This window comes from Engystomops pustulosus, chromosome 9, assembly GCF_040894005.1.
Source record: "Engystomops pustulosus chromosome 9, aEngPut4.maternal, whole genome shotgun sequence".
NCBI lineage: Eukaryota > Metazoa > Chordata > Amphibia > Anura > Leptodactylidae > Engystomops > Engystomops pustulosus.
The window spans coordinates 53233936-53259700 of record NC_092419.1 but is presented as its reverse complement, the minus strand read 5'-3'; the positions used below and the strand labels follow the sequence as shown (position 1 = coordinate 53259700).

Here is a 25765-nt window from a genome sequence, read left to right as displayed (position 1 = left end):
TGCATATCTGCAAAGAGAGGCTCTATAGACATTGATGTCTTTAATCTTTCTTTCTGCACCCTGGAAATTATGTGTAAAATAGAATATTCTGAAATAAGGGTATTTAATCATAACAATGGGAATTACTATGTGATATTATCAGGCAGTACCCGGGTTACATACAAGATAGGTTCTGTAGGTTTGTTCTTTAGTTGAGTTTGTATGTAAGTCGGAACTGTATACTTTATTATTATAACCCCAGCCAAAAATGTTTTGGTCTCTAAGACAATCTGATTTTAAAAATGTTGGATTGTCATAAGAACCAGGATTAACAATAAATCTTAATTGCACACATTTGATAACTGTTATAGATGTTCATTGTAGCCTAGGACTAAAGTACCTAGCAAATTACCAAAATCCAGAGGTCCGGTTGAAACTAGGGGTGGAATGTAAGTCAGGTGTTCTCAAGTAGGGGCCCCTGTAATTATAATACAAGCACCCTGTGGATGGTACTTTGTAAGATAGCTGTCGACCCACAGTTTTGGTCTTCAGATGGATCCATCTGGGTGACCATGAGTATATGTTTCCCATAAAGACAAACTGAAAGTTCCACTTCCTAAGTCTGTTTGGATTCCAATGGATTCCAGGAAGCATTTGGTGTTATTATCTTTCCTACAAAAATTGACAGTAGATTTGGGGAACCACGCCAGGCATTTATTAAGCCTATGTAGAATTAAAATATTTAGCACCACGTTGGACAGGTGCAGTTTCACTTATATTATAGGGAATTTTACAGTGATTTGGGACACTAAACCACCCAGAGGTCCCTATGGACCAGTGGTTTAGTGTCCCAAATTGCCCAGTATGATCTTTAAGCCTTCAGAAAAAAAGCTATACTCACCTCGTCCCTCAGTGCCTGCACATTTCGGCTAGTGAAGCCAGCCATATTTCATCTGTGCTCCCACCTCAAGCGTTGTAGGTACGCCGCGTTTGCTATGAAGCCGGGATACTACAGATTCATATGTAGGTAAGTATAAAAGTAAATTTTCTTGTTTTTCTCCTTCTACAGACTTCCAAAAAAGTTCGATTTGGGACCTGTGGTTGGTTTAGGGTGCATCCACACATTCGGTTTTCAGATGCAGTTTTTGAAGCCAAAAGCAGGTGTGGATCATAATGGGTGAGACAAATAATTGAAAGGTACTACTCCTCTTCCTCCTTTTACTCCATTCTTGGTTTGGAGTGCATCTTAAATTGAACGTGTGGTCACACCCGTAGGGCCCAGGATCGACCTGACAGGTTGTCTTTAAATAAATGGGTCTGATAACTCATTCACCCTTTTGATGGATGTCAGTCCCAATATACATGCACTTTATAATTTCACAGTCAGACAAATAGATGATAACTTTATACTGTCTCATGTAGGTAAAATAACCAGACCGATCCAAACCATCATTAAGTGTACAAAGCATGTAACCATAAAGACCCATAGAATTGTCTTCTTACAAGAAATAAACAATGTTTTCCCTTATAACTTCAACAGCCCAAGAAACATTTCAGTGGCAAAGAGTATAATTATATTGTCAAGTGTGTGTGTAACACTAAATAACATTGTAAGTAATTCTGGCCTGCTCTGTCCAGCCTTTGTCATGTCTCATAATATAAGAGGCATTAACTGATGGCCCAGGACATGCAGAGAATAGGACAGTGAAAGGAACAAGGAATATGTGATGAACACCTTCCCATGAAGGAGCCTGCATGCTGGAGATAACAGCACTTGTGCGGCAGGCCCATTATGAAGACAACCTGCAGCGCTAGCCAAGAGTGCTGCACAGAGGAGACAAATCAGCTCCGGCACTCACCACGTGCACATTGCTAGCACCTTATTCCATCCCATCCCACCTAATTTACATTCATGTTATTGTCCTTGTCATGTAATAATACAACATAACTACTCTGCCTTAGAAAGGACTCTCCATGTAATGTAACACCCATTTCACAATACAACAAGTTGCAAATGGTAGGGATTGCCCCTGCACTAGTTCTGGGACTCATACTTCCTAACGTAGATAAAGTTCTATTGGTATCTATAAAAACGCAAAGCAACAAACCCAAAACAAATCTGATTTTAGTGCTGGAATTCATTCTTCCTAACTAAGATAATGTTGCATTGGGATCTATCAAGACACAAAGTAACAAGCCCACACCAACCTGATTTTACACCATTAAACTACTAGTCCCCTCAGTTAGGTTGTTATAGCATTGGGCTTGTTTTCCTCCAAATTTCTGTAAAAATGAAGAATAAATTAAGTCATATTTACTCGAGAAGAGGCTAAATGGGGAGTAACATTTTAGTTTCTCCTATCTTAGGTTCTATAGTACTTAGAAATATGCTATTGGTGTCATATTAAAGATAAGAATCTCATCATTCAGATCATATCAGGATTGTGTAAGATACAATCTGAAGCTATGGTCACACTGACAGTATTTTGCATCAGTAACTGTAAGACAAACCTGGGATTGATCCAAAATGGAAGAAGTACAAATCTTCCCATTAAAGTCATCATAATTCTACTTATTGTGGATGACAAGAATGGTGCCAAGGAGAGAATGAAATCACCTAATGCATGGAAGCATATTATGGCAGCATTATGACAGTATAGATGAGCCCAAACGTTCCAAAAACACATGGGATGTCCGTGCATAGTAAACAGACGTCAGACCACTTATGGTGAGTTGCTCCCATTCAGCAATGTCTGTGACAGTCTATAGCCAGCCATTAGAGCTTTTTCACCAATGCAATATTCCTGAATTTGTTAAAAAAAAATCCTGTCTTTGACTTTCATTCTGGAAACTTTTTCCCATTTAATTAACATAACTTACATTACTCTGCCTGTCTGACAGACATCATAATCCACAGAGTAACAAATGCAGTGCACTTGTCAGGCCAGCTTTTATCTTTGTTTCATCAGATAAAGGGCATTAAGTGCTGCAATATGTGCTCTAAATGTAAAAATGTAGACATTATGAAGCAGATGTAGTGATTCTCAGGTAACAGCATCTGCTTAATCAGTCTTCAAGAAAGCCTACTGCTATATATGTCACTCACTGACACATGCAAGACAACTGTACTACAAAGACCACTAGCTTACTTCATACATGGTTTAAATGCATCTATGGGTTACGCAGAGAGTTCAGACGTTGGAGAATTTTACGTGCAGCTCGCTGGTACACGCACCCAGCACTAATACATCATTTAAGCTTTGCCAGTGTTTTGCCTCTGAATTATTGTATGCTCTGTAGGAGACTTTCAGGCAACTGCTGCCGTGTGAGTCACTGATTGTGATGCCTCCTACGCTCTCTGCCTACCATGAACTATATTTAGAAATTCAGGCCAAGAAAGTTGAATGCTTTAACCCTTTTCCTACAACAAAGATTTAAAAATTCTGCAAAGACTGTTGGAAACATCAGAAACTGCAGAAACCTTGTACATCCTACAAGGACCAGAAAAAACTGAAACACGTTAGACAAATGATTGCAGCAGGGCTGTGGAGTCGGAGTTGGAAACCATTTTCGTGTTCGGGTAGGAATAAAATGAAATGACTCCAAAAATAAATAATACATTGTTACAATTAGTTCACTGCAGTAAGTGCAGAATATTTTTTTCCTCGGAATTTGCGGAAATTATGGAATGTACTAACAATGTTCTATTCCTGATGTAAGGATGTAGGCTTTTAGTTTGGATGAATGTGGATACACTTTTTGCTTGTGCTCAATAGTGTAGCTTTCCCCTACAGATCAGGGGGGAAGGAATGTCTGCACTTATCTTATAACTGCTAGAGTGATCAGGAAAACTGGATTAAAGGGAAGCTGTCACCAGGGACCTCATTTACACTAACAACAGGTTACAGAAGCCCATTACACCTGCATTTCAAATATATGCCTTTCTGCTTTCTCTAAGACTTTGCATTACAATATAATTGTGTGTTATAACTTATCTTACACCCTCACAGAATCTTCTGTGTAGTTCCAGAGGTTGGGCTTTGGTTTGGATGCATTTAAAAAAAAAACATGTGACTTGTCTTTGCTGCTTACTCCTCAGCTGGCAGCCCCCACCTTTGTACTCATGTTCATATCCTCCCTCCTGCTCCTTCACAGAGCTCACATCCTGGTAAGATGACATCAGTGGAAGAGGGAGAAGTTGTACAGGAGCAGAAAGGTGGGGGCTGAGAGCTGAGGAGTTTGCAGCACAGACAAGTCACATGTTGTTTTTTGAAATGCATCCAAACCAAAGCCTAACCCCTGGGACTACACAGAGGATTCTGTCAAAGTGCAAGGTAAGTTATAACGCACAATTATATTGTAATGCATATGCTTAAAGAAAGCAGAAAGGCAGATTTGCACTGCAGCTGTAATGGAGTTTTGTAACCTGTCTTTAGTGAAAATGAGGTCCCTGGTGACAGGTTCCCTTTAAGGCAGGAATGTCCAGTGTATTTTCTCTCTGTACACTGCTTTATGTTTTAGTTTGCTTTCAAGTTTGTAGAGGTTAGCTGCTCTGATGGATTTTATACACTATAGAATATGAGGCTACAGCCACACTTTTGGCCAATAGTCTTGAAAGTTGGTCTAGCTCAAAGTTTGTCCATCTCTGCACCCGTGAGCTGACAACGTGCCTTCTTTTTACACTGTCAACTTGCAAGGCCCTCATACACTGGTGTCACTGGGAATCACTGATGGGCAGCGCTGAATTTCTCTGGTGCAACGAGGGATAAATATAAAGTGGCATGAACGCTGCTTAAAAACGGCCGAGTGAGGGAAAGCCTGTCACAGCTGCTGTGCCTTTGACAAGAGGACCAGGTAAAGCTTGTGACAGGCCCATCAAATTGCTCAAATTTCATTCACACATCAACTGTGTGACCCTGAGATTCATGTGTTGTTTGGCGCTGGATTCTTTCTACTGACCAGAAGTTTCTACAGTATAAAAGACATGTAGCACAAAGAGGATTCACTATGAACCCAGGTACAAGAGAATGTTGTGCAGTGTTCATATACAGCAAACAATATCCTCAACTTTTGGAAAGTAGGACCATAATTGTTAGCTTTTCTTCTGCATTAATTGACTCAATCATGAAATACTTATCATTCACTGTCCCTGTGTAGCTATGTAGAACGACTACAAGATGGCAAGGAAAAAATATGTAAGAGCTTTTATTAACGTGGACCTGTCATTTCATAGCCCTATCTGAGAGCAGGGCACCCACTCATATTGCTTGTGGCCCTGAAAATGCAAATGGTCTAAATCGTAACAAGACACTAAGGAGAAACAGTAGATTTGATGATTAACCTCTTAACGCTCAGCGTCCGATATATCGGACGCTGAGCTCAGTGACTTAACGCTCAGCGTCCGATATATCGGACGCTGAGCCGATGCCGGTTCAGCTCAAGATTTGAGCCGAACCGACATCGGGAAACATGGGGTGCCGGCTGTGACTGATAGCCGGCACCCCAGTGTAACACCCGCGATCGGAGTTGTCTCTGATCGCGGGTGATTAACCCGTTAAATGCCGCGGTCATCGCGACCGCGGCATCTAACATGCATCTGGGGGGTCTTTCCCCCACGATCGGCCCCCCCGAATCATTTTCGGGGGGCACCGATCATTGCTACGGTATCACTGGGGTCCGATCTGGACCCCAGTGTTACCTGCAGGAACTGCCGGTAAGATGGCGTCTATGACGTCATCTTACTGGCAGAGTGCCACCCTATGCAAGTGCATAGGCTGACACTGATAATGCCCTGCAATACATAAGTATTGCAGGGTATTATTATGAACAAGCAATCAGATTATTGCTTGTTCATTTCCCATGGTGGAAAAAGTGAAAAAGTAAAAAAAAAAAATTATTCAATAAAAAAATAAAGTAATAAATCACCAAAAATGCCCAAAAGCCCCAAAACATATAAAGAAACATATAACTGAAAAAAAGTCTAAATCATAACACAAACCCCACATATATAGTATCACCGCGTCCGTAACAACCCGTAGAATAAAAATAAATAATTATTGAACCCGCACGATGAACGCCGTAAAAGAAAACTGTTATAAACCCTCCAAAAATTATGATTTTTACCTATTCAATCCCACAAAAAAAGCTATAAAAAGTGATCAAAAAAACATATGTACTCTAGAATGATACTGGTGTAAAGTACAACGTGTCCCGCAAAAAACAAGCCATCAACCAGCTCCGTAGCCAAAAACGTAACAAAGTTATGCCACTTGGAAGATGGCAATACAAAAATGATAGATTTTTCCCCACAATAGGGTTTTATTTTACAAATTTAGTAAAACGCAAGAAAATATATTAGTGTCTGGTATCCCCGTTATCGTATCGACCCATAGAATGAAGATAATATGATTATTAGTCTATACGGTGAACACCACAAAAAAAAAAGTAAAAAAACCAGTAGAGAATTGATGCTTTTCTACTCCTGCTCTCAAAAAGAAGTTCCTAAATTTTCAACAATAGGTGATACCAACCCCAAAATGGTAACATTGGAAAAAGCATCTCATCCCGCAAAAAAATGGCATCACATGGCCCCAATAACGCAAAAGCGAAAATTTTACAGCCTTCAAAAGAGGCCAATGAGGAAAGTAAAATCCTGGCAGCTGTAGGGTGCTCCTTCCCTTCTGCGCCTCACTGTGTGCCCATAAAACAAGTCACAGCCACATGTGGGGGGTCTCTGTACTCGGGAGAAATTGTAGAACAAATTGTATGGTGGGTTTTGTATTTTTATCTTTTGGAAATGTGTAAATTTTAGGGCTAAATGAACGTATAACCGGCACAATTTGACTATTCTAAATTTCGCCTCCATTTTGATGTAATTACTATGAAGATCTCAAGGGGTTAACAATCTTCGTAAAATCTGTTTCTGATAGCTTGAGGGGTGCAGATTTGAAATTGGGTTGATTATATAGGGGGGTTTTGATGCTAAATATGTAATTTTTCATTCAAAACTGTATTTATCCCCAAAATAGTCAATTCTGAAAATCCGGAAAAGCGCTATTCGATTTGTAAGCCGCGTGACATCAAAATAAATTATCCAGACATTTCAAAAATGGTGAAAATGTAAAGTAGACAAATGGGAAATGTTATTCAGCAATTTATTTAGGTGGTACATCTATCTGCCTGAAAACGTAATGATTTCAAATTTCAAAAATGGCAAATTTTTCAGAAAATTCATCATATTTTCTTTTTTTTTGTAAATAAACGCAAAACTTATCAGCCAAAATTTACCACTAAAATGAAGTACAACATGTGGGTAAAAAACAATCTCAGAATCGTTTTGATAAGTAACAGTGTTCAAAAGTTATAACCATATAAAGCGACGCATGTCAGAATCCAAAAAATGGGACTGAGCCTTAAGCTGTAAAATGGCTGCGTCCTTAAGGGGTTAAAGGGGGTATTTTCATTTTAGCATTCAAATTTAAGGGGGTTGGACACTTTCAGTAAATAATTTATATTATTTGTGTAATGAAAAGTTATATAATTTTCCAATATACTTTCTGTATCAATTTTTCATGGTTTTCTCGATTTCTACTGCTATAGAAAGCTTCTCTGTTTACTTCCAGTGGATAGAATATGTCCATGCTAATGTGATGGACACGCAGGTGCAGGAGCCGTTATTAGCACTGAGATTAATAGCAGATGTGTGACAATAACAACTCGTGCGCCTCCATCACATCACATGGACAGATTATATCCACTAGAAGTAAATAGGGAAGCTTTCTATTGAAGCAAAGCAAGCAGAGATCTTGAAAACGGTGAATAAATGATACAGAAAATATATTGGAAAATTGTATAACCTTTCCTTACACAAACAATATCAATTATTTGCTGAAAGTGGACAACCCCTTTAATGTGCCATGTATTTCCTTAATTGAATGTGATTTTAAAGATGTAAGGATAATTTTCCATAAATGTAGCCATATGGTACCTTAGCAATGGAGGACAGCTGTCCCTGGATATGACCACCACTGCTGAAGTGATTGCACAAAGCAACACATTATTTTGCATGTGAAATGGCCGGAAGTTAATGCATATCCCACAGACAACCTGTGGTAATGAAAGCTGAATCTAGGTGAGCAGTCAGGCCTCAATAGTGGCCACTGCTGGAAGTGCGTAGTGGTAGTCGTATCCAAGGATGACTATCTGGTTTCTGTGGGACAGCATGACTACATTTATAGGAAATTATCTTCACACATTTTTTAATAACATGCAATTGAAGAAATGTATATATAAGGCAGATGAATTAAATTAAATAGGAATGCCCAGGTGCAAATACCCCTTTCACGACACAAAATAGTTATTGCTTTATCATCATCTAAGATTCAATTACAAATTTAACTATAACTGTAACTATAAAATTATTAATGTAAAAAATAATAATATGTATCATCATTTACACATGGAAATTTGAGACGTTTACAAAAATTTCATAAACCTTCACATTACACAGACATAATTGTCACAGGGTGAGATCACAGGATGTCCTATTCAAAATGTGGATCTGCTATACAGGCAGTCCCCGGGTTACGTACAAGATAGGGTCTGGAGGTTTGTTCTTAAGTTGAATTTGTATGTAAGTCGAAACTGTATATTTAATAATTGGACATCCAGGCAAAAAAATTTTTGGCCCCAGTGACAATTGGAGTTTAAACAATTTTTGCTGTAATGGGACCAAGGATTATCAATAAAACTTCATTACAGACACTTTACAGCTGATTATGCAGCCTGGGACTATAGCAAAGCATTCAGAAAGCTTCACCAGAGGTCAGAGGGGTCTGTCTGTAACTATGGGTTGTCCGTAAGTCGGGTGTCCTTAAGTAGGGGACCGCCTGTATATGCTCCATCAAAATAAATTAAAAGAGTATAAAATAATATGAAAAATGTAATGGTCAAACACTACAAGAAGGCAACTACTAAGCAATAAAGTAAAAGTCGCCAAATGTGAAAAACCCAATCAAGTATCTAGGACACTGAATAGCGGCACTTGAAGGACTATCTGGGATCAATGTAACCAATATTGAACAAGGACAAATAAGTCTTGAGAATTTTAGGCTTAGTGAGCAAAAGTAGGAATGATTCCTAGCAAAACCTGCAGCGGAACTGCCCAGTATAAAAGCTGTTAAAGCTAAAAACTGCTAACATGCAGCGGGAGTCCTATTTTACCTCTTGTAATTAACTGTCTTTTCACAACACGTTTTAACAAAATGATCACCACTCTGAAAACATGGCCATATGGATTGATTTTGTGCTGGCAGCCTAGAGGCAGCGGAGCCAATAACTGTTCTGTATTCTCACGCAAGACCATTTACTAGAGCGTGCAGGAATTCAATCTGCAGCTGATACGGTAAGAAAGACAATGATTGGCAAAGTCTCGGCTCCAGGATTCATCTCTCTACAAGCACACACCTCTCATTCATTCTCTATCACGTAATGTACAATATCATATTATGCTATATTGCAGGAGCTACACACTGAAACATTTTACACAGCATTTTTTATGTTGTGTTGGCTTATAAAAGAGACTATTCCAGATCTTTCTCTAGGGTTAGGGTAGTGAATCTTGAATGATTCACAAATGACTACAAGCCATAGGTTTCCTGTCTAATAGTGAAGGGCTTTTGTCACATCAATACTGTTTATTAATGCTGCATAGTGTCCTCCATGCTGCCTTTGTGTAACAGAAAATTAGGGAGCAGAATCTCCTCTTCTCTTCATGAGCTGTTTATCACAGACATCTATACATACTCACAGGGTCAGTTTTAGACATATTGGGGCCCTGTGAAAAACTAAAAGTGGAGCCCCAAAACAAAACAATATACTCGAGTACAAGCTGAGGTATCTAATTTTACCAACAAAAACTGAGAAAACCACCCCATGTATGTAGTCAGCCCCCAGTAGTATATAGCCTATGTAGCCAGCCAGCCTACTGTACTATATAGCCAGCCAGTTCCCTGTAGTATGCAGTTGGCCTCCTGTAGTGTATAGCTAGTCAGCCCGCTGTAGTATATAGCCAGCCTCCTGTAGTATACAGCCAGCCCCCTGTAGTATATAGCCAGCCAGCCCCCTTTAGTATGTAGCCAGCCCCTTTACGTATATAGCCTGCTAGCCAGCCCCCTTTAGTATATAGCCTGCCGCCCCCTGTAGTATATAGCCTGCCAGCCAGCCCCCTTTAGTTTATAGCCAGCCAGCCCCCTTTAGTATATAGCATGCCAACCACCCCCCTTTAGTATGTAGCCTGCCAGCCCCAAGTATGGCCAGCACACAGAAAATATTTTTAAAAAACGGAGTACTCACCATTCCGACACCCCAGCACCTCCTCTTCTGTCTTAATGTGCGTGGGTGCCGGCTCGAGTTACGCAAACTGGACCTGGAGCTGCCAACCACACATATGAAGACAAAAGAAGAACTGTCTGGGGCGTCAGAATTTTTATATATCCAAGTATAAGCCAAGTGGGGAGTTTTCAGCAGAAAAATTGTGCTGAAAAACTCGGCTTATACTCGAGTATATAGAGTATTTTATAAACAGTCACATTCACTAAGATTAGTCACTTTAGCCCTGCACAATAATAACACTTTTGTAGTTTACGAACAATAGTATGGTAAGGCAATCTGTAATATGGGACTGTACATGAATTTTTGTATATTTAAAGGGGTTGTCCATTTTTAGAAAATAATTGATATGGTTTATATAATGAAAAGTTATACAATTTTCCAATATACTTTTTGTATCAATTCCTCATTGTTTTAATATCTTTCCTTGTTGTGCTGCTATAGAAAGTTATACAATTTTGAAATATACCTTCTGTATCAATTCCTCACCATTTTCTGGATCTCTGTTTGCTGTCCTCTATCAAAAACTTCTTTGTTTACTTCCAGTGGATAGAAATCTGACTGTGGTCATGTGACGGACATGCAGACGCATTAGCTGCTATTAGCACACAGAATAATCAGAGCCATGTGATACTAACGGCTTATGCACCTGTGTGTTCATCATGTGACCAGAGATAGAAGTAAACAAAGAAGCTTTCTATAGAAGGACAGCAAGCAGAGATCTAGAAAACCATGAGGAATTCATACAGAAAGTATATTTGAAAATTGTATAACTTTTCTTTACACAAACCATATCAATTATTTGATGAAAGTATTATAAATGTGGCATAGGAGGCATTAATGTCTGCAGTGGATTTGAGACTTTTTTGGGGAGGAAAATCACAAATAAGACACATATTTTTGTGCAGCTATTTCCTAAATATTTAGTATTCAGATTTAGTGGCAAATTGGCAGCTGAGACAATTGTGATACATTTGTACACCAGAAAAAATATGTAAATGTAGTGATCACTTCTCTTCACAGTAGCTAGGTACACAGTGCAAGAGGAAAGAAAATACTGAATACAGGCCATAGTGCCCAGCAATAATGTTACTCCACAAGTACATGTGATGAAGATATATATATATATATATAGTGGCAGAGACAATTTTTTGTTAACCCAATATATTGTCCTTCCTTTTACAGTACCAAAAAGGGAGCATAGTATTACTGAATTACAGCAAATAGAGATAATATAAATTGTAAGAAAAAAGAACACCAGACGCCACGTTTGTTTGGTAGCAAGTTAGGAAAGAATTTTGATAATCCTGCTGCTGGGACTCACACCGATCACAAGAACAGGACCCCCAGTGATTTGTAGAATCTGGGTCCCATTATCACTAATGGGTGCAGCAGTAGACCGAGCATTTGCTGTTTTTGTAACCCTTGGGGGTCCCTGCAGTCAGACCCTCACTGATCAACTTGTTATCCCTTAACCTGTAGGGAGGGGATAACTTCCTAACCTTAAAGACATGAGAGAAGAATGGCACTCCAAACTCCCACAACGGTACTGCTTGACTTTATTCACGCAGAGTGGGGTACATCGAATGGAAGTTGGATTGACGCGTTTCGATTATGGGGATTAAGGAGATTATGATTAAGATGCAGTAGCGTTGAAACGCATCAATCCAACTTGCTATCTTCTATTCGATGTACCCCACATCAAAATGTATGAAATAACCTGCTGTTCGGGAATATATCACTTATTGTGGTTCCAAAATCACACAATGCACGGTGAAACAGCTAATCAGGTAGTGTACACTGTAAGTACAGAAACAATATAAAAACAAGCCAAATGATTTCATATGTTTTATAAGAGCATTTCCTTGCTGAAACTAGGTTATACCAAATCACTTTAATGCATGACACTCATGAAATATGTATAGCAGGGCTGCATTATTTCCTATGTGAAACTGGAGAACTACTTTTAAACATTTTGCAGAGCTTTGATCACACTTTTATAAGTGTCGGCTTCTGTGGTCAGCACAAAACAACTGGTGCATGGATCATAAGGAGCACAGAGGTTTCCGGAATTTATACATGAAATGCAATGTAAAAGTAATTTACGATATATTTCCCAAGCATCATGTCCACGATGGAGGAGCACTTAGCTCCCAACGGCCGAGATGTCACAGCCTGAGCTGGAAGAAGAATACTAAATCCATCAACAAAACAAGTCAAAGACATGGAAAATGTGGGTCACACAGCTTTCCATTATTATATATTTTTAGCCCACATAATACCACCATATAGGGGTGGAGTAATATAATGCAACACACCCTTAAAGAGTCCACATTATACAACCATGTTGTTCCCATATGGCACAACACTGTTGTACTAAATTATACCACCATGATCGTCTAAATATTACTGAGTTAGCTCCTATGGTTTCTCACTTTCGAAGTCCCTAAGGGAACAAAGGGAAGCTCCATGAAGGGGCCTTTTTAATACCCTTTAAACCGATTGTTTTCCTTATTTCAGATATACTTACACTACCGTTTTTTATTACTCAGTACCAGAGCTCATTTTCTCCCATGTTTCTATGTGTTTCTTTTTGTCATATTCCTTTCAGAAACTCCCAGATCCAGGATCACAAGATAATCTTATGTCTAAGGTCTTGTCTGACAAAAGTAGCATTATTTTCTTGAAACTAAATCACATTGGATCTCAGACCTACTGTTCCCTAAAATATTCCCATGTTTATAATAAGAAACAGCCCCCTCATGGTTATTTTATATAAAGCCCACCTCGGAGTTATTTTATATAAAGTGCCCTCACCCTCTATGGATTCATTAGATACAGCTTTGGGCCCCAGCACTTGCCCAGGTATGCCCAGGGCTGACACTGGCCCTGCCACAGTCATACACTGTGCCAGTATTCATCATCACAGTGATAAATCTGACGCAGCCAACTCAAGTGTTGTCGAGGTCTTCATTTTTGGAGCCAGCGATGCATTGTTAATTTCCTTTCAGTACATTAAAACATTTTTTGAATAAAATATATTAATGTTTTGACAAATGGGCAACAACAAGTAAACTATTTAGTTAAAAAAAAGTTTGCAGTCTGCAGAATGTAACATATTATATAACAATACAACACTTGTTTTTTATTGCTATAGACTGAGTATTGCAACATGTTGTTGTTTTTTTAACATAATAGCTGACATGTATAGCAAATATAACCCATAGTGAGGTTATATCTCTTCCTCACATGTTTTCATTTTATTAGAAAAATTGTTAAATGTGTAACCGAATCGGAAGTTCATTGTTTGGTGTCTACTAATTTCCCCTTTATAAACTTTCAAGAAAAGAATGTACCTCTAATGGGTTCCATTTCATCATTCTGTCACAAATTAAGAATCAGTCTTTAATAATTAATTACCCACATGAATTAATTAGCATTACAAGTTACCATGTATTCAACATGAAGCAGACATAACTTCACGTAATTAAAAGAGAGGAAGAAATTGCCAACTGGTTTAGGGACACACAGTTTAATTCTATAAAGAGTTAATAGCACTCTGTAACATATGGACTGTATCCAGACAATCTCCATCTATGTAAACTGCAGTCACAAAAGACAGCTGATACAACCTGCAGAGTTACTTAGATTTCCACTAGAGTAACAATTATAGAAAAACAAAAATTAAACTAATAAGAAAGAAAGAAATGCACCTTTTCTGTCCCTTCTGTGAGCAAACTGTCTGGAAATCCACAGTGAATGGGGAAAAAAGTAAGCGAACCCCAATGTTAATGCCTTCTTGAAGAGTTAACTTCAAAAATGTTTTAGCAAAAGTGTTTTTCCAGTAATCTGCCCGGGGTTGCCCACACCCCCCTTCATGGCCCTCCACTCCAGGAAAGGGGGAAATCATTGTAAGTGATAGCAATGAGCTAGCTTTGGGAATTATTTCACGGATTCTACGTCACTGCTGTGGTGCAGAAACCCTGATGAATATTTGATGTAAATATTTGTTACATTATATTTACTCTTTTTACCAAAAGAGTTGACTTAGTTGAAGCATCAAAAATGTATAATATATTATGGAAGATTTAAAAGAAGTGTCTGAAAGTTGAGCCATCGGCAACTACAACAGTTCTGCTCCCAGACACTTCTGATTAATGTCCCCCATCGAGTTTAGCAAAATTGTGCCCTTCCAGTGATCCATGTCATCATCATGTGATTCCTAGGGCTTCTTCCTCTGCTGCCTTCAGTGCACGTTTATCAGCCCTATCATTTTTCACCAACACACACCACTGATACACACATATTTTGCATCTCAGACAACCTTAAAGGGAACCTGCCATCAGCAACAGGCCTAATAAACTACTACACTTTCTAGTTTTTTTGTTTCTTTCATGGTACACTGTGATGGCATCATCTTGAAAATCAACTTTAAAGTAATATTAAATTGGTTGTATAAAGTCAAGGAGGCGGAAAGTTTAACACTGAAGTCAAGATGGGGAGCTCTGAAAGCCTCCTCCTCTGTGATTGAAATCATTTGTTGGAATTCAGCAGATCCAGTTATTGATATCTTTTGATGCAGGACCATCAATTACAGTGAAGAGGGCTTTCTGAGGGAGAGAGAGTTTGATTTCAGTGCTAACATCTGCCTCCATGACTTTATACAACCAATTTACATATAGCTTCAAAGTTGGATTTTCTGGTTGCCACCGCACTGGGTCATGATAGAAACTTGATCTGGAAGGTGTTCAGCTGCTTGGCAACATAGTGGTAGTGGTTTATTAGGTCAATTTCTGCTGACAGGTTCCCTTTAAGTGCATTACAACTTAGTTTTTAAGAATATAATGATACTATGCAGTGTATACCCTCTATGGTTAGAACTTGCCCATAAGTGTAAGGAACATGGTACAGCTTAATAGCTTTTTCATAGGAATACGGGATAAAAAGAAAAACGGGTGTACCTGTTAGTATGAAGTATGTCCCTGTTCTAAAGATCTAAAGTAGATGGAGGTGCATTGGAAGCATGTTTTACACAGGTTCTTTGAAATAACGGCACACTTAACTATGTTGATCTCAAATCTGTCAATGTTACATTGACAATTGTGGACAATAGTTCTTAATAAACAACTTTAAAAAGACATGAAACCAGAAAAAGTCTTCCGATTCCTTGTTAATACCTAGGGTATACTTCAATATACAGTTGTACAAATTGTCTACGTACAGAGACAATTGAGAACTGCTCTCTCTAAGAATACTTTAAGGATATGACAGGCAATCCCAAGAGATGAGAAAGGGCCCACGGGTAACAGCCAAAGAATCTACACATTGTATAAGACATCAAATATCTATCCCTATACAGGATATAACACATATGAGTAGATAATATGCAGAGATGTATTCTTATGAACAAAAGCTAATTGACTACATGTCATAATGGAATATCCTTTGTGAGAAAGAACAAGTGCGGTGATTTTGCAGCAAAAAGAGAAATCATTAATAGGAATGACATACCTTTCATCTGTGGAGCTGAGCCCACAATAAAAATGTGATCTACATCCACAAATAGGAAACACTTTCAATTGCTGCAATTTCTACATCTACTTGATTTCTAAAAAAATTATTGACTTTAAAAAAAAAGCATTGCCAATGAATACATTGATAACTTGTTGTAACCATCTCTGTTTATACAACGTGCCCTTTCACCTGTGGAGGAGGTAGGAAAATTACGTGATTATGGGACAATTAAAGGGAACCTGTCAGTAAATAACTAAATAAATAAATAAATAAAGGGAACTAAATAAACGGCTATTAGAAAGCAGTGCAACTATCCCTAAATTTTTTCCTCTCATGCCTGCAAATGTTCACATTATGTTCTAAAGTAATCTTACCAAGTATGCAAATTACCCTATGTGAGTCCAATCTGAGTCTTTCTTGGTGCTGAGTCTGGCATATTCATAAGTATCCACCACAGGCGTACATGCAGTATAACTGAGGGGGTTGATTTTTCTTCAGCGAGTCACACACAGCCAAAGTCTCTCTTTTTAAAGTCCCTCATCCCCCCATCTCTGAGGAATACTCTTAAGCAAGTCACACACAACAAACATCTCCCTCAACTCCGTCATTCTCCCCTCCCTCAGGAATTCTCTTCAGCCAGTCACATACAGCCAATCTGTTTACAACTTCTGTAGTAATTTGCACACAAAAACTGACATTTATCCAGGGTTTTGGACAGTTTTTAAGACTCTTTTACAACTAGTACTACAAATGGAGGTGGCCTTTGCTATAGGGGCGCACATCAAAAAGTCAGTGCGGCAAAATAATGCTAAACTAGATTTATTATCCAGCATCAGACTGTCTAATTCTGCACTTACAACACTTATAATAAATCTGCACCTATGTCTTTAACTGCCTGTATCTACAGTTTTGTAAATCACAAAACCACAAGGTTGATGCAGTCTTAAAGATTAGATTTTTAATTTCAATTTTACACCAAAATCATTTTTCTAGATACTATGGAAAAGAAAATAGGGTCATCTGCAACGATGCTCCCTGTAAAGCCTCTAAACATGACTAATCTCAAGCAAATATGACTCCACTCTGATCATTTTTGCCAGAGGAGGTGATCAGAAGAGGAGAATGTTTTTAGGTAAACCAGTAAGATTTCATATACAAGGGGGATTTATAGAAATAATTTTTCAAACCCCTCCTGAAGGGGCTAGAAGTTTAATAGGGTAAAATGTGGTGAAAGGTTCCTTTTAAATTCCATTTTTTGTCTACTACCTTAATCTGACCTTCTGTAATATGTGGCACAATAGGGCATTAGTTAAGGGCCATATTATTAATACATATTTTCTGCAGTTTCAAGACTAGAGTTTTGCGGACATGGTGTATTCCTTGCATGTAAGGAATCAGCCAGATTTATGAAGGGGTCTTTCTCTCTGCTGTCTTGCACTATACATACAGTACATCAAAGCCTGGGCTGGACATCCATTGTGCTGAGCACAGGTGACGCAGAAGTCAGGGGAGCCTCACTCTACTTTTCTTTGATATGAGTTGAATTCCTCCAGCAATGTAACCTTTCTGTTTGCTTCATTACTGCAGGTACACGCTGTGTAAGAGGCCTAGGGCTCCCCTTACAAGAACTCCCGGGTGTCGTGCTGTGCCAGGATTGCCGCGGAGCTGTCCCTGCCCAGCAGATATTCCCCAGGAGTCTTTGTTGCAGCTGTTTTTCATTATCTAACAGTTCATTGTTGTCTGTGTATCAAGCAGATTTGCTGTCAAATTGTAGTAAGAGCAATATATCCTTGTCAGTGAGTCAGTGCTCACTGCTCCGGCACATGCCTCAGCATTTGAAATTTGGCAAAGAAGAATATCCGGAATGTCAATGAAATAGTACATTTTAGAAGGTAGTAATAAATATTAGAAAAAAACAGTGCCAATCTTCTTTGTGAGCTGTGTCAGGTATTGCCGCTCCGCATAACATGGACACCGGCCAAAAATGTGGTGATTATACACATTATTGAGTCATCAATATCAGATCAGCACCTGCAGGATCAGCTGAAAGAATGACTAGCTGCATTCACATTGCATTTTTGTAGTCTGCTGTAAGGATTTGTTAGAGGATTCCTGACGTACCCTTTCAAAGGAGGGCTAAGACATATATACGTCACCCTGTTCCACCCTCCTCTCAGAGAAGAGGGAACATCGACAACAGCCAGAGATTTGTTGCTGCATTTGCATTTGTTTCTGCATTATGAACCAAATATACTTTGAGAATGCTGTAGCTACACTGATGCAGCAGCATATCTTGCTTAATCCCTGAGAGGTTTAGCTTAAAAAATAAATAAAAAATTATGATAATGAGGCTCTCTCTCTCCTGTGGCTGTTCCAGTGCTCCTCTTCTTACCCTTATTATGCACTGCTTCAGAGAACGCTGTATTCACTGTGTTTTCCCTGACAGGAATAAGTAATCAATCACTGCACCATCCCCCAGCTTCCGTGTATGAGTCATCCAGTTCAGGTCTATTAGTCCTGTCTGGACAGTTCCGGCAGCCCCTGTGTATGTGGAAGTAATGTGTTTATGTACTGTAGCCAGCAGCACCCAGCTTTCCCAAAGCCCTGAATTTTATCATTGTTTTTGAGCAAACCACTCTGATGCAGAAACATATCTTGTTTAATCCCTGATCCGTGTAGCTACAGCATTCTCACAGTATGTTTGGTTCACAATGCATAAAAACAAATGGTAGATTTCCTTTAACAGCCACTTTACTAAGGAGCACTTTACAAAGTATGCAGAATTTCTTTATTTGAATTATTTGAAATGACAGGTCTTCTACAGAGTTGCACCAATTCTCTGGAATCACCTCCCTCCAACTATCAGACTAATACCCAACCTCTAAAGTTTCAAATGTGCTCTTAAAACCCATGTCTTTAGGCAGCCTATCACACTCACTAACTGCATAAAATGTCAATTCTCTCTTTACTGATCCATTCCATGTCCACCTCCCCTCCAATCTTCTCTGCAGTCCCATTGACCTTGGACCTTGTATATAAGATGGCGGCTGATGGCTGGCTCAAGCAGCAGGATTTTTATTTATTAAATTATTTTATATTGTTGGCTGGACCCTTATACAACCTCTAGCGTCACCCCCTTCACCCCCATAGACTGTAAGCTCTTGTGAGCAGGGCCCTCACTTATATTGTTCCATATGGCCGTTTGCACTGTAATATTATATTTGCTTATGTCCCCTATGATTTGTGAAGCACTGCAGAATTTGATGTTCCTATATAAATATAGATTATTATTATTACTTTTTGACATGTCCTTATATAGACTGTTAGATTACTGAGTTTACGCTCGGAGGAGGCCAGGGTAGGATACTTTGCTGAGTGTGTAAGTTTCTCAGTGAAAAGAAACAGGATTAAAAGGCATTTACTGACCCCAACAAATATTTCTACAGATATCTACTTACTTAGTTATCGTTTGTATCTTTTTTAAACTCAACATTTACACTATTTACATTGGTACATTTTGAAGGTGCTATGAACCTATTGATGCATGAAATATACACTCACCGGCCACTTTATTAGGTACAACATGCTAGTAACGGGTTGGACCCCCTTTTGCCTTCAGAACTGCCTCAAATCTTCGTGGCATAGATTCAACAAGGTGCTGAAAGCATTCCTCAGAGATTTTGGTCCATATTGACATGATGGCATCACAGAGTTGCCCCAGATTTGTCGGCTGCACATCCATGATGCGAATCTCCCGTTCCACCACATCCCAAGATGCTCTATTGGATTGAGATCTGGTGACTGTGGAGGCCATTTGAGTACAGTGAACTCATTGTCATGTTCAAGAAACCAGTCTGAGATGATTCCAGCTTTATGACATGGCGCATTATTCTGCTGAAAGTAGCCATCAGATGTTGGGTACATTGTGGTCATAAAGGGATGGACATGGTCAGCAACAATACTCAGGAAGGCTGTGGCGTTGCAACGATGCTCAATTGGTACCAAGGGGCCCAAAGAGTGCCAAGAAAATATTCCCCACACCATGACACCACCACCACCAGCCTGAACCGTTGATACAAGGCAGGATGGATCCATGCTTTCATGTTGATGCCAAATTCTGACCCTACCATCCGAATGTCGCAGCAGAAATCGAGACTCATCAGACCAGGCAACGTTTTTCCAATCTTCTACTGTCCAATTTCGATGAGCTTGTGCAAATTGTAGCCTCAGTTTCCTGCTCTTAGCTGAAAGGAGTGGCACCTGGTGTGGTCTTCTGCTGCTGTAGCCCATCTGCCTCAAAGTTCGACGTACTGTGTGTTCAGAGATGCTCTTCTGCCTACCTTGGTTGTAACGGGTGGCGATTTGAGTCACTGTTGCCTTTCTATAAGCTCGAACCAGTCTGCCCATTCTCCTCTGACCTCTGGCATTAACAAGGCATTTCCGCCCACAGAACTGCCGCTCACTGGATGTTTTTTCTTTTTTGGACCATTCTCTGTAAACCCTAGAGATGGTTGTGCGTGAAAATCGGAGTAGATCAGCAGTTTCTGAAATACTCAGACCAGCCCTTCTGGCACCAACAACCATGCCACATTCAAAGGCACTCAAATCACCTTTCTTCCCCATACTGATGCTCGGTTTGAACTGCAGGAGATCGTCTTGACCATGTCTACATGCCTAAATGCACTGAGTTGCCGCCATGTAAATGGCTGATTATAAATTAAGTGTTAACGAGCAGTTGGAAAGGTGTACCTAATAAAGTGGCCGGTGAGTGTATATCTCCATTTTAACCCCTTGTACACATTGGTCTGTTTGTCTTTACAATGACATCATGCAAAGGGTTTCATCTTATTTCTCCTCAGTAAAGATCTTAAAATAAAGATCAGTCTTATAACAGCACAATATTAAAAGATTTATCAGTGATAAAGCGCACTAAGAAATCACGTGCTGTACATATCGTTAATATTAATCTCCCGCTACAGGAAGACACTAGACTTTTTCTGTCTCTTGCTAAGATTTAGCTGCAGATATCTGTCACTAATTGACATATAACTCCACAATCGTGTCACTCTGCCTTATATAATCCGGCCATACTTCATTCACATTGGGAAGTCCCTGATTTAGCAAATTAACCCCCTTATGACAGCCAGGAACTTTTGAAATATTTCTGTAAACATTTTGCAGAGTTTTTGTCTGTGCATGTTGCTCATGAACTAATATCGGTCCACTAAGATCCAGCAGCTCTGCTTCATCTGCAGAGATCATGGGGGAGATTCATTCGGAGTTATTTGATTGTGCACCAGAAAATTCAGAAGGTGTACAAGAAAATTCAGTCCTCAACTATACTAGCTTATAGCTGGCGTAAAGCTGACATCACAGTTCTAAACTACTCCAGATTAATCATTAATCGTGATTTATCTGGCATGGAATAAGATGGTGGAGTGTAACACATCACATGGCTATATTCACCCACACTTTTTCTTAAAGAAGGTGTCAGAACTGCCAATTCCTCAATTCTCTGTGTTCATTTAACACTATTCAGCATGGACTTCTCTGTGTTCCTGATGTGCTCCTGCTAGACTGTAGGAGCTTTGGAGCTACAACACTCACTTAAAGGGGGTTATTTATCATTGGTTTTCCTAGGCTTTTTTTATGTAAAAAAATCTATTAAAAACCTCACAGTGAGGTTTTTGGGGAATTTTTACTGCTAAAAAGTCTCACAGGACAATTTCTATCATTGATCTGGTGTAAACATAGAACTACTGCGAGTGCAATGCCATGCAACACCATGCAAAGCCAGATTCATGGTTGGGTCTTTTACAAAAAGTCCCATAAAAAGTCTCAGTTAATCCAATCCCTCCCTGCTGGTGTATGTGCTGGGATGTTTTGGGCACTTTTTGAAAACAAAAATCCCAGACAGAAAGTAGAACATAAGAACATTTATTAAAGGGTCAAAGCCACTTTAATGAATCTGATAAGCAGTGAAGTTCCAAAAACAGAAATAGAACTGTCCCAAGAAGCCAGCATAATGATAAATAACCCCCTAAATGTTCACGTTTTTAGCCCATCTATAGCAACAGGACAAGTTATGGAACTTCTGTTTCTGAAAGTTTTGTTACAAATACTATTTTTCAATGTGTTATTTCTTACAGTGCTCCAATCCCAGTTTTTCCTGGGTATTACACTTTCCACCAACACTACAGGTCATTCTAATATATATTCATTTAGAATTGGGATTTTGAGCCCCAATGGGAATGGGAACAGTTGTAAGTAGTGAGTATATCTGTACATCATGGCACAATATGTAATATGTATATACAATATGTAAAATAATAAGTAAAAAATAGTGCTAAAGTAATAAACTTTCACTATCCAGATCATTTGATTTATCATTTAGATTTTGTATTGGTAATTTTAAAGAAAATAATCTGCTCTCCATAAATAATTGGCAATTATAAATGTTAAAGGGACCCTGTCATCAGGGAGATTTTTACCTTATGACAGGTTCCAATGGCCTATGCCATGTTGATTTTTAAAAATGCCTTTATCCCTGCCATGAGCATGTGTCGAGTTTTGAAGGCAGCGCCAACAGCCTGTGTCTTAGTCTCATTAATGCCTCCTCCCCCTCACACGCCCCTTGCAGTGGTGAACTGATGTAAGCAGGGAACAGGCAGATGGAGGGGGAAAAGGCATTTTTAAAATAAACATGATATAGGCTATTGGAGCCTGTCATCCCTTATATAAGGATTAGGTTAATGAAATCTAAAATAATTGGCTCTGTGAGGGGTAATTTTACCTACTATATAATAATGAAGACATAAGGCTTCCTTCCTTTTGCTAAGAAACTCTGTTGGCTAAGCATAAAATCACTGTATGGAGTACAATACTGTAGTGTACGTCATCCATAGATCCCGACGGGAAAACCAGTATATTGAAGGTTTTTATGGAATGTGGTGTGAACACAGCATATCCAAAACATTAGTAATTTGGCAAACTGTAGAGACCAGGACCTGAGTAATAGTAAGTAATGGACCTACATTTTTTATGATGAGTGCAATATATTAATAATGATGACAATGACTATTAGCACTGAAATATTACTGGAATTATTATTTTCCAATACTATCCAGAGAATGTATGCAATCTCATCTGTCCATGCTCCAGTGGAGCTGGTAATCAAATCCTATATTAAATGGCATATTATTTACAGAGCACATGGGGCTGCGCTGTATTGGGTCATCTAGGACAGTAATGTCTGTATATATGATGTGTGGTCGATTACTAAATATGGTATTGATTGTATCACGGATTTATGAATTGCATGATATATTAAGCTGCAGGCTAAATGGGAGATGTTATTATTGGTTAAAGAGTTCTATAAAACTGGATACCCTGCACTATGTCACTTCAGATAAAGATAGCATGCTGCTTATAGTCTCTCTATGCACGGTACATTGGTGCATCAGCTGTGTCCGATTCCAACATAAAACTAATATACAATATGTGAAACTAGTCCTACATAAACTATTTAAGGAGGATATGTCATTAGGCATAACCACTATACATAGGACTTTTATTACATGAGAGAAAGATAAAGAATGTAGTGTACTTTTAGCAACCTATATATCAGTTAGCAATCACATGTACATTATCCTAGATATCAGTTTGAGATCACATGTACATCATCCTATATATCAGTTATTGATCACATGCACATGATCCTATATATCAGTTAGCGATAAATGTACATCATCCTATATATCAGTTACTAATCACATGTAAATCATCCTATATATCAGTTACTGATCACATGTATATTATCCTATATATCAGTTAAAGATCACATGTACATGATCCTATATATCAGTTAGTGAACACATGTAAATCATTCTATATATCAGTTACTAATCACATGTAAATCATCCTATATATCAGTTACTGATCACATGTAAATCATCCTATATATCAGTTAATGATCACATGCACATGATCCTATATATCAGTTAGTGATCACATGTACATGATCCTATATATCAGTTAGTGATCACATGTACATCATTCTATATATCACTTTGCGATCACATGTACATGATGCTTTATATCAGTTAGTGATCATATACATGTACATCATTCTATATATCAGTTAGCGATCACATGTACATGATCCTATATATCAGTTAGTGATCATATACATGTACATCATCCTATATATCAGTTAGCGATCACATGTATATGATCCTATATATCAGTTAGTGATCATATACATGTACATCATTCTATATATCAGTTAATGATCACATGTTCCTCACCCTATATATCAGTTAGCAATCACATGTACATCATCCTATATATCAGTTAGCGATCACATGTACATGATCCTATATATCAGCTAGTGATCATATATATGTACATCATTCTATATATCAGTTAATGATCACATGTTCCTCACCCTATATATCAGTTAGCAATCACATGTACATCATCCTATACATAAGTTAGTGATCACATGTACATCATTCTATATATCAGTTAATTATTCCATAGTTTAGTTAAACCATGTCTCAGCAAGAAATCTTGCACAAATTACTATTCAACTTATTAAACCTTTGTCACATTTCACATTGAAACATTGATAACATTGTGCCTGTTATCGGCCTCTCCAAGGTTTAATCTGCAACCAATGACTGCCTGAGCCCCATCCAGCCATAACAATCATGTGTGGATGTGACACAGACAGCAGAAAATGCATTCTGGGGCAGCTACTACTTGCATGTTTCCCCTGGTACATTTACCAGTGTTCATTTTACATCTCTTGAATTTTAAAGACGTAATTCATGTTCCCTGCGTAGCCGTGAGGCTCACCACAAGCTGACTTCCCATTTGTCATATTCCCCATCCTTCCCTGTAATGTTTTATTACCAGAGAGGTAATGTGATCTATCAACAGCTTGAGAGCCCTTGGCTCTCCTAACAAACCCCTTCACTCCTGGTTGTAATAAATTGTCAGGGGCAAAATCACCTTTGTTCTTAGCAAACCACATTCTCCAGCTATTTTGTATAATTAATTATATCTGCCTTTACCTTCCTGACACCGCTGTCCTTTTATTTTACTGATTTGCTCCCGTGAAATAATAAAGCATGATAAATTATTGATTTCTTAAGAATAACTGGGCTTAGGAGCCAGCAGATGTTACTGGAATTCAGATCAATGCCCTCCGATATTAAAATTCTAGAGTACATGTAAAACTATTAGCAACCATCAGTGATCTGTAATACAAAAAAAGCCAATAAAAGTCCAATAAAATGTACAAATATAAAACACGTGTAGAGGCCTAGAGCTGCAAAGCAATTACCCCAATATCTTCATAGTCGTCAGTCATTTTGCATGTAAAGGACTGTGTAATATACATGGTCAATGAGCAAAGCATCCCAAGACAAGGTCTGTAACCTTATCAGATTACTCTTCTGGTTTCAGTAATTACCTTGTACTCTACATGAGATAACATCTGACAGCTTAATATGTGATAGACATAAGGGAATAATTGGCCATATAGACAATGGCAGGAGGAAAACATCCATCTACTACGTACAAATCCTGCTTCTTACAACCAGCATACATATAAATGGCTTTTCCAGATTATCTGGATTTCTACGACATAACCTAATGGTATATGCACATGCATTCCCATTCTGTCCATAAGATTTTGAGATAACTTGTAGGGCAGGTGCCCCACTCGTTCATCCAGCATCTATCTATTGCTTCAGTATTTTTCTCAAGCAATGAAAAACGGTTCCCAAACCCTCACTCATATGCATTAAAGGAGAATTTAAGTATTTTGGCTTGAACTTCAAATTCGATGGGGACCATATAATGCAGAAAACATATG

General features: G+C 38.6%; 1 protein-coding gene across 2 annotated transcripts in view; it reads right to left on the bottom strand.

Annotated features, from left to right (window-relative positions):
- Positions 1-25765, bottom strand: part of ARHGEF9 (Cdc42 guanine nucleotide exchange factor 9) — a 277721-nt gene that overhangs the window by 110118 nt on the left and 141838 nt on the right. The gene's annotated exons all lie outside the window — the stretch shown is intronic.